The sequence below is a fragment of the Oryzias melastigma genome, linkage group LG20, assembly GCF_002922805.2.
Source record: "Oryzias melastigma strain HK-1 linkage group LG20, ASM292280v2, whole genome shotgun sequence".
Lineage (NCBI taxonomy): Eukaryota > Metazoa > Chordata > Actinopteri > Beloniformes > Adrianichthyidae > Oryzias > Oryzias melastigma.
In genome coordinates this window covers 14,303,124-14,314,684 of record NC_050531.1, presented here as the reverse complement: position 1 = coordinate 14,314,684, position 11,561 = coordinate 14,303,124, and the positions used below count along the sequence as shown (strand labels likewise).

General features: G+C 36.1%; 1 long non-coding RNA gene across 2 annotated transcripts in view; it reads left to right on the top strand.

Annotated features, from left to right (window-relative positions):
* Nucleotides 1-11,561, top strand: part of LOC112151401 — a 130,705-nt gene that overhangs the window by 19,590 nt on the left and 99,554 nt on the right. The window lies entirely within an intron of this gene.

Below are 11,561 nucleotides of genomic sequence, written 5' to 3'. Positions count from 1 at the left end.
CACTGGATTTTGTCATTTTAGATTCAGGCAGTATTACAAAATGGCAAACACATTGTATAATGCACTAAGTCACATGTGTCAGAGTCAAGGCCCAGGTGCCAGATTCGGCCCGCAGGGTAATTAAATTCGGCCCCCCAGATCATTTTATTTATTGTTATTAACGCCCTATCTTGTAACATCCCAATTTTGACAGAATATGTATTTTATGGAGAGCAAAATATTCAAAGTTGTTTCAAGGTTGAGTTATTCTGGAATACTTTTCCTGTATTTTTTTATTCATATTTATATTAAAAAAAGTTACGTCTTAAAAGTTTTAACTATTTTGTTTTTTTATGTATTCAATAAATATTTATCCTTTTTCGGCCCGCGACCCACTGTGTGTTTTGGGGTTTTGGCCCCCTGTGCGATTTGAGTTCGACACCCCTGCACTGAGTAGTGAGTAGTGAAGGAATTATGACAAAACTTATAAGGTCTAAGGCTGAAAAATGTTCCATTCAGCTGCCAAATCTTAAATCATTTACAATAGTGAACACACACCAGAACAAGAATGCAGTTTTTCGCAATAAATGTCTAACTTTTATTTACATTTATGAATTCATTTGATGGTGTAAAATAAGGAATTTCTTGGATTTTGTCTTTACACAGTTGACTTGTGTTCTGTGTTTTCAGTGAGCTCAAAAACAGTTTTCCTGTGTGTGCAGGTGTCTATACACTAAGTATGATGAAAGTGTCTCGAACGAGTTATGACAAAGTAAGTCGACTCACCAAAAAGAACCAAGAATAACTTGTACAATCATCAGAACTTGCACGGGACGTTGCACACTCTTGATGGTATGCCTTTGAAGTCTGATAAAGTGGGGTAGATGTCTGATCCACCTCAATTGCTTTATACTGATCCATTTTTTCCTGTTTTTCCCAACCTTTATTTAAACTCAGACAAGTACTTGAGCTTGGATTGCATTAAAACATACCCTGTCATTTGGCTCTTGCTTCAGAGCCAATACTCATTAGAGGCAAATATTTTGTTCACATTCACAAATGAGCCCTTATAATTGCACGATTTTATGCACAATTCAAATTCAAATAATTCCTTCTTGACACAGCCAAGACATCTGTCACACGGCTCCTCATTTTTCTCTTGAATAATTAAAAAAAGAAATAGAGAAACATACTAATGAGAGAACCTTACTTGAGGGCTTTGCCGCTCCACTGACTGTCATATTAATGTATTCCTGTGTGAATTAAACGCATCATCAAACACCTAAGTTCCCAATGTGTTTTCCTCTGAAGAGAAGGGCTGGACACTGTTTTTTTTTCTTTGCCCTCTGCAGAAATGAAGGGCATTCTTCATTTTTACACCTCTTGTGATTACTTGTTAATAGCCGCGTAGCAAAGGTCTTTCCTTGAAATTGACAAAAAACACTTGGAAAGTAGGTTTTGATGGGAATGACATTGCTTCGGTCAATGATTAAGTCATTAAGAAATGTTAAAATGATATGTAGATTTATTCCCTGCTGTCTCCCACTGTTCTCGGTTGTGTACACGCACCTTTGCTGTTATCTATAAGTAAATACTAATGGAAGAGTATATAAGACTCTTGAACAAAGTCTTAAATCCTTCTGCTTATTGTCATTATTTTCTCTTTTCTGCCTGGAGCTCTGCCATTGATGTCTAACATTTCTACACCTCCTTACACCTTCCTTTGTTCCTCCTTCCTTCCATTTATCGCTTCATTCCAGTCCTACCCTACACTCAGCTTAGACTGGCAGTCTTCAGCGCTTCTTTCTCAGACTGTCTGACAGCTTGAACTGGCTCATTAAGGTAAATTGGGGGTGTAAGACAAAACTGCACACAGAGTTATTTTAAAGTCTGCTTTGTAGCTGAGCAAACATGTCAGCTCACGCTTCGGATAAATGGCATGTCCAGGGTGGAGGAAATATGACAGATTTAATAATCATAATAGAGCGTATGGCGCTTAAGTGCTAAAGAGGTCAGGTCTTCGCCATTGTGCTAAAAGAGTTCAGAGATAAGTAAAATTGAAAGCCCGAGTGGAAAAGTGGAAAATCAGGCTTTCAAGAGTGTGACACAGGCGCCAAGCGAAGGCACAGAAAGTACAAAGCAACAAAGCATGCAGTTAAGGTTAGACTGAAATGTTAGTTTGAATACTTTGAATAAATTTGCCCATAGCTGTTAGACAGCAAAGCCGGCAATATGTGATTGATCACGTCCCACAGGGGCGACAGCCAGCATGACATTTATACACAACAAACGGGCTTGGCTACACTAAAATAAGCTCACACAACCTATGCAGATAGCACAGTCTTTCATTTTAACATGTGCATGCTAAACCTGGCTGATAAACGATTTGCCTAGCAGCACTTCCGTCCATATTTTATCACGGCAGACAATGCTCAGTGGCGTTGCCAGAGTTGGTGTATATCCAGTGTTCAGGCAAAAAAAAAAGCATCTCTTCAACCTCTCAACAGCTTGGCTCCCATAATTAACTTCCACAGGACTGACGGGAATGTAAGTCAGAGAAAAAAAGAACCAAATTAAAAACAATAGCAAATACTTGGAGGAAAAGATGTTGAAGAAGACGTCGCAAAAAGAAATTCATATTGATGGACAGAAGTTTTTCGGTCGTCATGCTTGAAGCGTATATCCCTTCGCTTTCATGCAGGAGGCTCGTGTCGAGGGCAGAAACGGCTGAAAGGATTAATGAACATTCACACTTAAAGCTCTGCAGTTGCTAAACACATCAAAAAACCTCTAAGCTGTGGCACACGTGCCACGTTTTAAGCCAGCATTCTGCATACAGCAATGTTGCCAAAAAAAATACGAGCAGGGTAGAGTTAATGCATGTATCCAGAGGCAAGAGGCTGCTAAATCTGGAGCCCCAGTGATTTATTTCATGTTTCAGAAGAGAGTTTTTAAATTTGAATTTGTCAGGTGAAGTAAACAGATGTTTTAGTCACAGCCTAAAGTACCTTTTTAGTAAACAGACACGTTTGTTGAAAATATCACAGGTTTATTTAAGACCTATTTTTAAAAATGGTGTCAAATTATACCTGTTTGCTCTGCATGTTTTCACTTACAAATATAGACATTCAACAACCTGTCAAAATAATCTAATATTTATTAAAATACACAAAGTGTTAAATATCAAATATTATACATGTAGATACTTCATTTCCCATCAAAAATGTAATTTAAGAATTAACTTGCAAGCCTCAAAGTATTTATATATTGTTTTTGCAGACTGCAATACCCAGACATCAGATTTCTCAGCTCTTCCTCAATGTAATATCAACCAGACAGGCGCTCAGGCCCCAGGTGATGTCTAGACTATCTTTGATTGGACGGATCCTGCATGTGCTTTGTGTTAGGAGGGATCATTAATAGACGAGCATGACCTCTGACCATCCCTTTAAATCATTAGCTGGTAAACTGATGGTTTTGATTTAGTGCTCTCATAGGAGATCTTGAAGAGGAAGATGTGTTTTTTTAGGATACTATGACACCAACTTAATGTTTTTTTATTTAGTTACTTATTAAGCAGCTTAAACTGGAATGGAATAGAAATTATCGACTTATTTAAACATCAAAAGTACATAAAAATGAAAAGGATATGGCTGGAAGGATTCAATTTGCTTTCTTGGAAAAAAAATATATAAGAAAAAAAATTTAAAAAATACATTTACTTACAAGTGACAAGTTCATTCGAATTGGTCCATTTTGTGTATACTGTTTAAAAATTAGATAGGAGGGAGGCTCCCATGCAGTAACCTACCACTTAAATCTGGCTGCGGGGCACAAAGTCCATTTGTCACGTCTCGCTTTTGTTATCGCACTTCACTTTAGAGAGAACAAACAGCAAATCGCACAAAAGATTTCCAGAGAAAACCGCTGCCTCATCCACTGAGAGGTCTGCATTAGATATGATGGAGACAGGAGAGTCAGGCTCGGCGCGGCAAGCGAAGGAGGGAGGAGTGTGTGATTAAATGTGTGTGTGCGTTTGTCACTGTGACTGAGTTTGTGTCGGGTTTGTGGGTTCCGACACGAGCGTGTGCGTTAGGAGGACACACAGAGCCCTGCTGTAGCACTAGCTGCCTAAATCATGTGTACAAGCTGTTTCCAATAAACTGTTAAATTTGATAAAGAGGTCTGGTATGATATTACAAAGCCCACAGGGTGCTCGGACCTCTGCTATCATGAATACATTTTGCCTGATAATAACGCCGTGACTTCAATCGCTGCCAGAGGAAATGCTGCTGCCCTCCTGGAAATCAAGTTGCGTGGCAGGGTGACACCTGTATAAATGGACAGGTGATGAGATTATAATATATTTATGCTTTCTGGGGTTACTGTTAAGGGACTCCTACAAGTGAGGCTGAGTAGCACAAGGGACTGCAGGGGGTGACTGGAAGTACTACGGGGCCAAATCCTCTCACCTCGCAGATCCGACCCTTTTATTCATGAGGGAAAAGCTGTACTGATATACAGCACCATAGGGTTGTAAGTCACTGAGATTATATAGAAGTATTCATGATGCCCACGATCATTCAAAAGATTTACAGTTCAGGTGAAACAAAAATGAGAAGGGAGTCTATGGATAGCTTAAGTTAAATAAAAATCTCTTGGTCAAGACTTTGCTATTTTATATTGTACTTTTCAAATAGTGCTGGGTATCATTGTCTAAGAACTGAATACATGCTGTTACCACATAGATTTCATTTCTTAATTCATGCAATGCTATTAAAATCTAACACCAACGTTTCTTAGGGTTTTAAAATAGTTTTTACATAACTAGTGATATAAAGTAGTTTTCTGGAACTTTCATAGCCAAAACTATTCATTCTTACCTTGAAAAAAAAAAAAAAAAAACGAAAAAACTGCATTGAAGAATAATTTGTTCAGATTACATGTAACCCTTTATAATCATCTGATACACATATTTCTTAGACTTCTATCTCGTTAGCATGATCAAAACGTTCCTTATAAGCCCATCGGATATAACTTAGACCATATTTTCTGGCCTGTAGGTCATCATCATTCCACTAGGGGCAGTAGAAGCCATTTTTTCTGATTTCAAAATGGCTGCCTCCATGAAGTCTCAAAATACTTTTGGGGGGAAAAATTCTGCTAATTTTTTTGAGTTTGTGGTGAGAATAACTCATCTATTGTTATTAATTTTTCAAACAACCACCTGCTGTATTTTTAAAATTCAAAATTTGTTGATAATTAATTTTGTCTTACACAGTTACACAATGTTTGACACAGTGGGTAAGTAGGGTTCCTTTTTTCCTGAATTTTCATGTCAGTATTTTTTTATGTTAAACTGATTATGTAAGCAAAAATTTAACGCATCACCCAACATACCATTTCCATATCTCGTAAAAAAATTAACTGCTAAAAATATCTTTTGTAGCATTTTATTTAAGTGTTTTAAACACATTTTTGTTACAAAACGTCAGAATTGTCTGCCAATTCTTTGGTGTGGCGGGATTAAGGAATGCCACTTTAATGTAATAAATTCATTTTTTTAAGTCTGTCTCTATCTAAAACTCCCATTTAAATCCAAACTATATTTGTTACTTTTATCTAATGACATGCAGTTAAATAAGATTTTAGTGTTTGTTTCATTCCCTGTATTGTTGGGATTTTTAAATATGTACGTAGTTTACTTTATGTAAAGTAAAAAAGAGAAGAAATCAATAAAGGTATTTTTAAATTATAACAAGTAGAGATTTCTCTCAAGTTTTTGGTTTGACTAAAAAAAAGTGACCATGTAAATCATCAATGCTATGATGGAACTTATTGATAAATAGAAAGTTGCACATGTTCCCATTCTTGGATATGATTTTTCCTAGTTCCTTGACAGACCACTAGAAGTATCTCCCACGTTGCTGGCTTCCATCCTAAGAAGGTAGGCAAGTGATGAATGTTCAGTAATTGTACGAGTTCAGCGGTAAAAAGATTCAAATCCATGACAGTGAGAAATGGAGGAGAGCCCCCGGGGGAAATTTCAGGCAGTGAAGAAGTGCATCCAACCTGTCTAAATAACTGATCACACCTTAACTTGGTCACTTGCTCAGAACGTAGACTTTGATATTAGAATTATACCCTCAATGTGAATGGAAGTAAAGGCACCCAAAATGTTCTGTTTTTTCACTGAAATTGGGGCATTTGTGTTTTATTATATGAGTTAATCCACAGTAACAGTCCAACTAATATAAAAGTATAAAATATGCTTTGTACAAATGTTATATTGCTTACTTTATTTTGTAGTTATATCTTTGAGGTTTTAGGAAGACTTGGCAGAGCCTGTATCATTTTTAAACAATACAAATACTGAAAGATATGAAATAGGTACTCGTATCTCAGCATGCAGTTTTTCTCTAAATTATCGAGAAAGAATATTTCAAATAGTTTGCAATCATTGTTTTTTTTGGTAATCCCAAAAAAAGATCAAAATGCAACATTTTATTTATTTATTTTTTATCCTTCTGGCTATTTCTCAGGACATGACTAGTTGTTGTTCCTCTGTGAGATGACTAACAATGGTGCATACAAACCATAGCTAATGCAGTTCTATCTTGCCATCAAGACTTTTAATGCATTCAAGTTTTTCGCCGACCCTGTTGGAGTCTCATCTGAATTTATGACTCATGAACAAACAAGTGAGCAGCTTGTGTTATGTTAGAGATATTGTCTTCCCATGGATATTACAGAATAATAATGTGTTATTCAATGAATTTAAATTAATTGTAAAAAGTGTGTTTAGTGTACACTTTCATCAATATTCTGTAACTACATAATGAAGAAGCTTGGCTCCCTTGAATTCTGTTATGTAAATCATAAAGTATGCTTACCCCCAAACAGCCTGTGGGCAATTACTAAAGAACAAATTACAACTTTGGACTAATAATGTGGAAATCCTTAAATACATGTCTTAAAAGACTTTAAATGAACAGATGAAGATCTGTAGATGACAGTCCGCGATGTATTTTTGGGTGGAGGGGAAAACAGATTCTGTAGCAGCTTGAATATTGATGACCGACCATGTATTGACTGAATATGTAAACTATTCAAAAATATAAAATGAAATAACTCCGTAGGGGTGGGATTATATAAACTTGCTTCTTCCCACTCTTTTACGAGCAATACATCAAACTATTTGACATTAATTAGTTGTATTTTGTTGTTTTGTTTGTATGTTAATTGTTCTTTTTTTGTTTTTTTTAATCAATGCATTATTTCTGTAATATGTTTAATATATCGGTGTGATTTATTGTATCATTTACAATCAATTCTTGAATCAACGATTATGATTAAAGCTTAAAAATGTAGATTCAACTTAAAACTTTGGGATCGAATAGGCCATTTACTTTTATTAATTTCAGGACTAATTTTTTTTTACTTTTAAGTATTTGTTGAGAAGCAATAATACGATTCTATGGTATTGTAAACTTTTTTTAAATATTTGTTTGTACTTTACTGCAAGTAAAAAACAATGTTTTTTTTAAATTTTTCGAATGCTAAACATTAATTCACACAAAAAAATTAAAACTACTTTTTTGTACATCCAATTGATCTAACTTGTTTTGCTTGTTTTCTTCCATACTTGATTCACATAAAACATTCTCGACGAAGTTCATCTTAAATGGAGTAAAGAAAACAGTTGGGACTGGCTGACTCAGTGGAAGCAGACCCTGTAAAAGGCTGACCTTAGCAAACAACAACAAATGAGCTGTCTGTGGACTTCCTCCGAAGTTAAGCTGTAGAAATACAGACTGGACATCTGCTCCGTGCGGAAAAATCATTGTATTGTTAACAGCATTACTTTGCAGGGAAAGAATGAGGGAGGAGAGACAGACATTAAAGAAAGATGCAGAGAAAAAGCATGCATGATTAAAAACTACGAAGTATATTTGGATGCAAAAACTTTGCTTTTATCTGTACTTTTTACTTTAGTTTGATTGTTTACATTTTTTTTTATTACTGACCTTTCCACATTAATTGGAGTTCTCATCTTTATCCCTGTTCTTTAGTGGCGCCCATCAAGGTACGAGGAATTAGCGTGTCTGGTTCCGCCCTTTCTCAATTGAGGCCATTTAAGGTTGCATGGTTTTAAAAGGAAAGTCGGCACAAACCTCTCCATATAAACATCTAAGGATATATAAAAAGGGCTTTGCTCCTCTGCCTCCATTCCCCTTAGGATCTCACCTTTTCAGATATAACAAATGCCTCAATTAAAATCTCTTTCTTATTTTTGTTAACAATTTCCCAACACCCCCCTTTTGACCCTTTCTCTTCTTTTCGTCCCTCTGAGGGGCTGTGACGTAAATAGGAACGGGGCATCCTGCAGACAAATAAAACAAGGCTAAATATGTAGACGAACTTTATTGAGAGTGGGAAAAAGACAGATGGAGGGGGAAAAAAGGACGACGAGAGGAGAAGATAGATGCAAGTCCTGGAATGATGTGAGCCAGTAGATGGCAGGGTAAGAACAGTAATATGGCTACTGCCACTCTGTCTGCAGCCAAACACCAGATATCCACAGATACATTTACACAGATGTATGTTAAATTGAGAATTGTATTAAAAAGCAAAGCACTGCAAAAAAAAAAAGAGCAGCCAAGAACTTCTCTTAAACATTTTCGATAGGTGGAATCAAACAGTCCTGCAAATGTCCAAAAGCAGATGACGTGATAATGTGAAATATCTAGAGTAGTTTTCTTTTTAAAAACATGCACAACAAAGAAACTGTTGATAGAGTTCAAACTGTTGCTTCAATTTATGAACAATCCCATCGTTTGTGGTAGTTTTTCTCAAAAATCTCATTTGCTACAAAAAGTGTGTTCTCGTTTCTTCCTGACAAGTAAAATCAGAATACTTTCACCGTTCTTCAATTTTGTGACATCTCAGGGCTGTGAACAATGTGTCACATGTGAGGTTTAAAATCCTAGTCCAGGATATTATACCAGAATGAGGCTAAATAATGACCATTATTGGCTTAGAAAGGTAAAATACATTTAAGATATTTGGAAAATGTTTGGTTTTAGTGAAAGATCACTAGCAAAACAGAAAAACTGTATCTGCATGTGAATCAGATGGTCGAGGACGTTGAGTTTTTAATATTGTTTAGCTTTGTTTCATTTTGGCTGCATTCACTGACGCTCTGGGGAGGAAACCACATCATGAAGGACTTTTTTTTTTATGAAGCACCATTGACTAATTAATATTTATGTCAAATTTCCCTCTTCATCGTTTGGTCCCATGCTGGTTTGTGGCCACTATGACAAGCTGTTCATTGTGTTAATTTATTTATTTATTGGTGAAAGCAAAGGACAAGAGTTCTGTTTACTGCATCTCAGTAATGTCCAAATTGTCTATGCAAATGCGCAAAATTAGATCAGGGAAATACAAAAGGCACCACAAGAGCTCAGAGGGAATGAAATGGGGTTGCATGTTTTAAGCTTAAAATGCAGTTTTTTTTAGTGTGTTTATTTTAACAGCCAGCTGTTTTATATAAATCAACATTAATGGGTTCAAAGATCTTTATCTTTCCTGAGAGCTAGTACATTGAAAAAAAAATATTTTTTTCTGTCTAAATGTGTCTGTCTCACCCTAACTTACTTTTTTAAATCTTTTTTTTCTGCAAGTCTCAACCAATAATGCAGGATATCTTTATCCTGAGAGTCAATATCATGTTATGTGGCACACAGACATCCCCACTTGCCTTTTGGGCTATTCTGCCTACTAGTGAATTGTCAAAAGTGTCTCCAGACAATTTCCAGAATGTGATGTAATGGTTTGTTTATGATTATTTTCTGGAGAAGTTGTCCCATTTCTACTGACTGATGTTTATAGAAGAGTACACTGTTGAATTGGATGGAGAAATCCCTGGTGATTGTGTCCTTCAAAGAACATATCCAGCAGTCGCCCAGTAAATAAATCTCTCAGACTCCAATAAAGTATGTTGTTCATCCCTATGAATCATACGACATTGCTCGGGTTAATTTCTGACCAAACTGTGCTAGCTGCAGGCTCTAAAAAATTTGAGAGAGAATTGGAGGAAAAATATAAGGTGGTTTATTTACTATGTTAGAGAAAATGCATTGTCTGTTCATCTAATAAAAGAAAAACATTCATTCAGATTTGAAAGCTATATTGAATTTATGTTATATATAAAACAAAATCATCTTTTGATCTTCTCGAAAAGGGTTCCCAGTAGTCCTGTAATTCTAATCATGCTGTTTATTTTTGGCAAAATAAAAAAATCCTGTCGTTTTGTAGACATAGAGCAGCAGAGATTCATTAGAAATTTGCCTCTGAATTATGAGCAGGACTGTTGGTGTGGGGTAAGCCTGCCCTCATTTTCCATCATCCATCTGTTTACACTGTCTCAGACTAGCTTACAGCCCCTTACAACTCCAAACTTACATTACATTAATGGTGAGCTATCCAGCAGTACTGTTTTGAGCCAGATACCAGGAAAACAAAGACATTCATGGATCTATTTGTCTGCAAATGGATGGATCAGAATGGAGCTTTTTCTAACTCATTTTTTTTTTGTTTTCACCTGATTCACATCCATTTGAATAAATAAATACTCAGAAATGCAAGTTTTAACTTAATTTTCTTTATGTATGTCCTACATCATGAGAAAATGCCACAACAACACAATTTTAGTTGGAGTTTCTCTTTAATGCTGAATTTGTCATTTATATATTAATTTCCCTCTTAAATTTAATGTAGCCTAATAAAAGATTCTGTTTTGTAATTGGTGATTATCTGTTTCTGTAACCACACCTGTAATGACTACATTGTCACAGTTCTCCATATCCCTTCCCACTACAGTCACATCTTTACTCTGAGTCACTACCAGTCTTAGCCTAATATTATCCTCTTAAACCCAAACAGCATTTTACTCCCCTTCTTTTCACCTTGTCAGGTCACAAATAGCAGGCAAGTCGAGGCAAACCGCTATTTAATAGATGGTGAAAAGTTTGGGTGGCTCAACCCTTTCAAATTGAATAGATGGCATCCCAAGGAGGCCTATCAAAAATGATTAAAAAGGGTGGAAGACAGCATGTGTGTGAAGTGTCAAGACGAGCCGGCACAGGCTAGTCGACCTGCTCCGAGAGCCAGGAAGCTTATTAGCATTTGAGCGCATAGCAACCTGCCTAGCCTGGAGCACTGATCTTAACACGGTCTGTCCAAAACTGCACCGCACTCTCCTTCTCTCTATCCTCCTGCATGTGCAGAAAACATTTATGTCAAGTTGGAGGTTCACTTAAGTCAGGAATGTTTTTGTGTGTTAATGTCAAACTGAAGCTGCAGACTGACAGATAGTGTTTGTACACAACATCACGTGATGATTAATTTAATCCGAAAAGTGTGCAGGAAATGGCAAGAGTCACACTATGGTTTTAGTCAACGCTTTAAGGTATATATTTGGCATCAAAAACTTGAATTAATTTTATCCATGTTCTTAAAAACAGTTTTGGACAATAAAGTGTCATGAAACAAAAAAATTCTGCTTGTTTATAGATTTT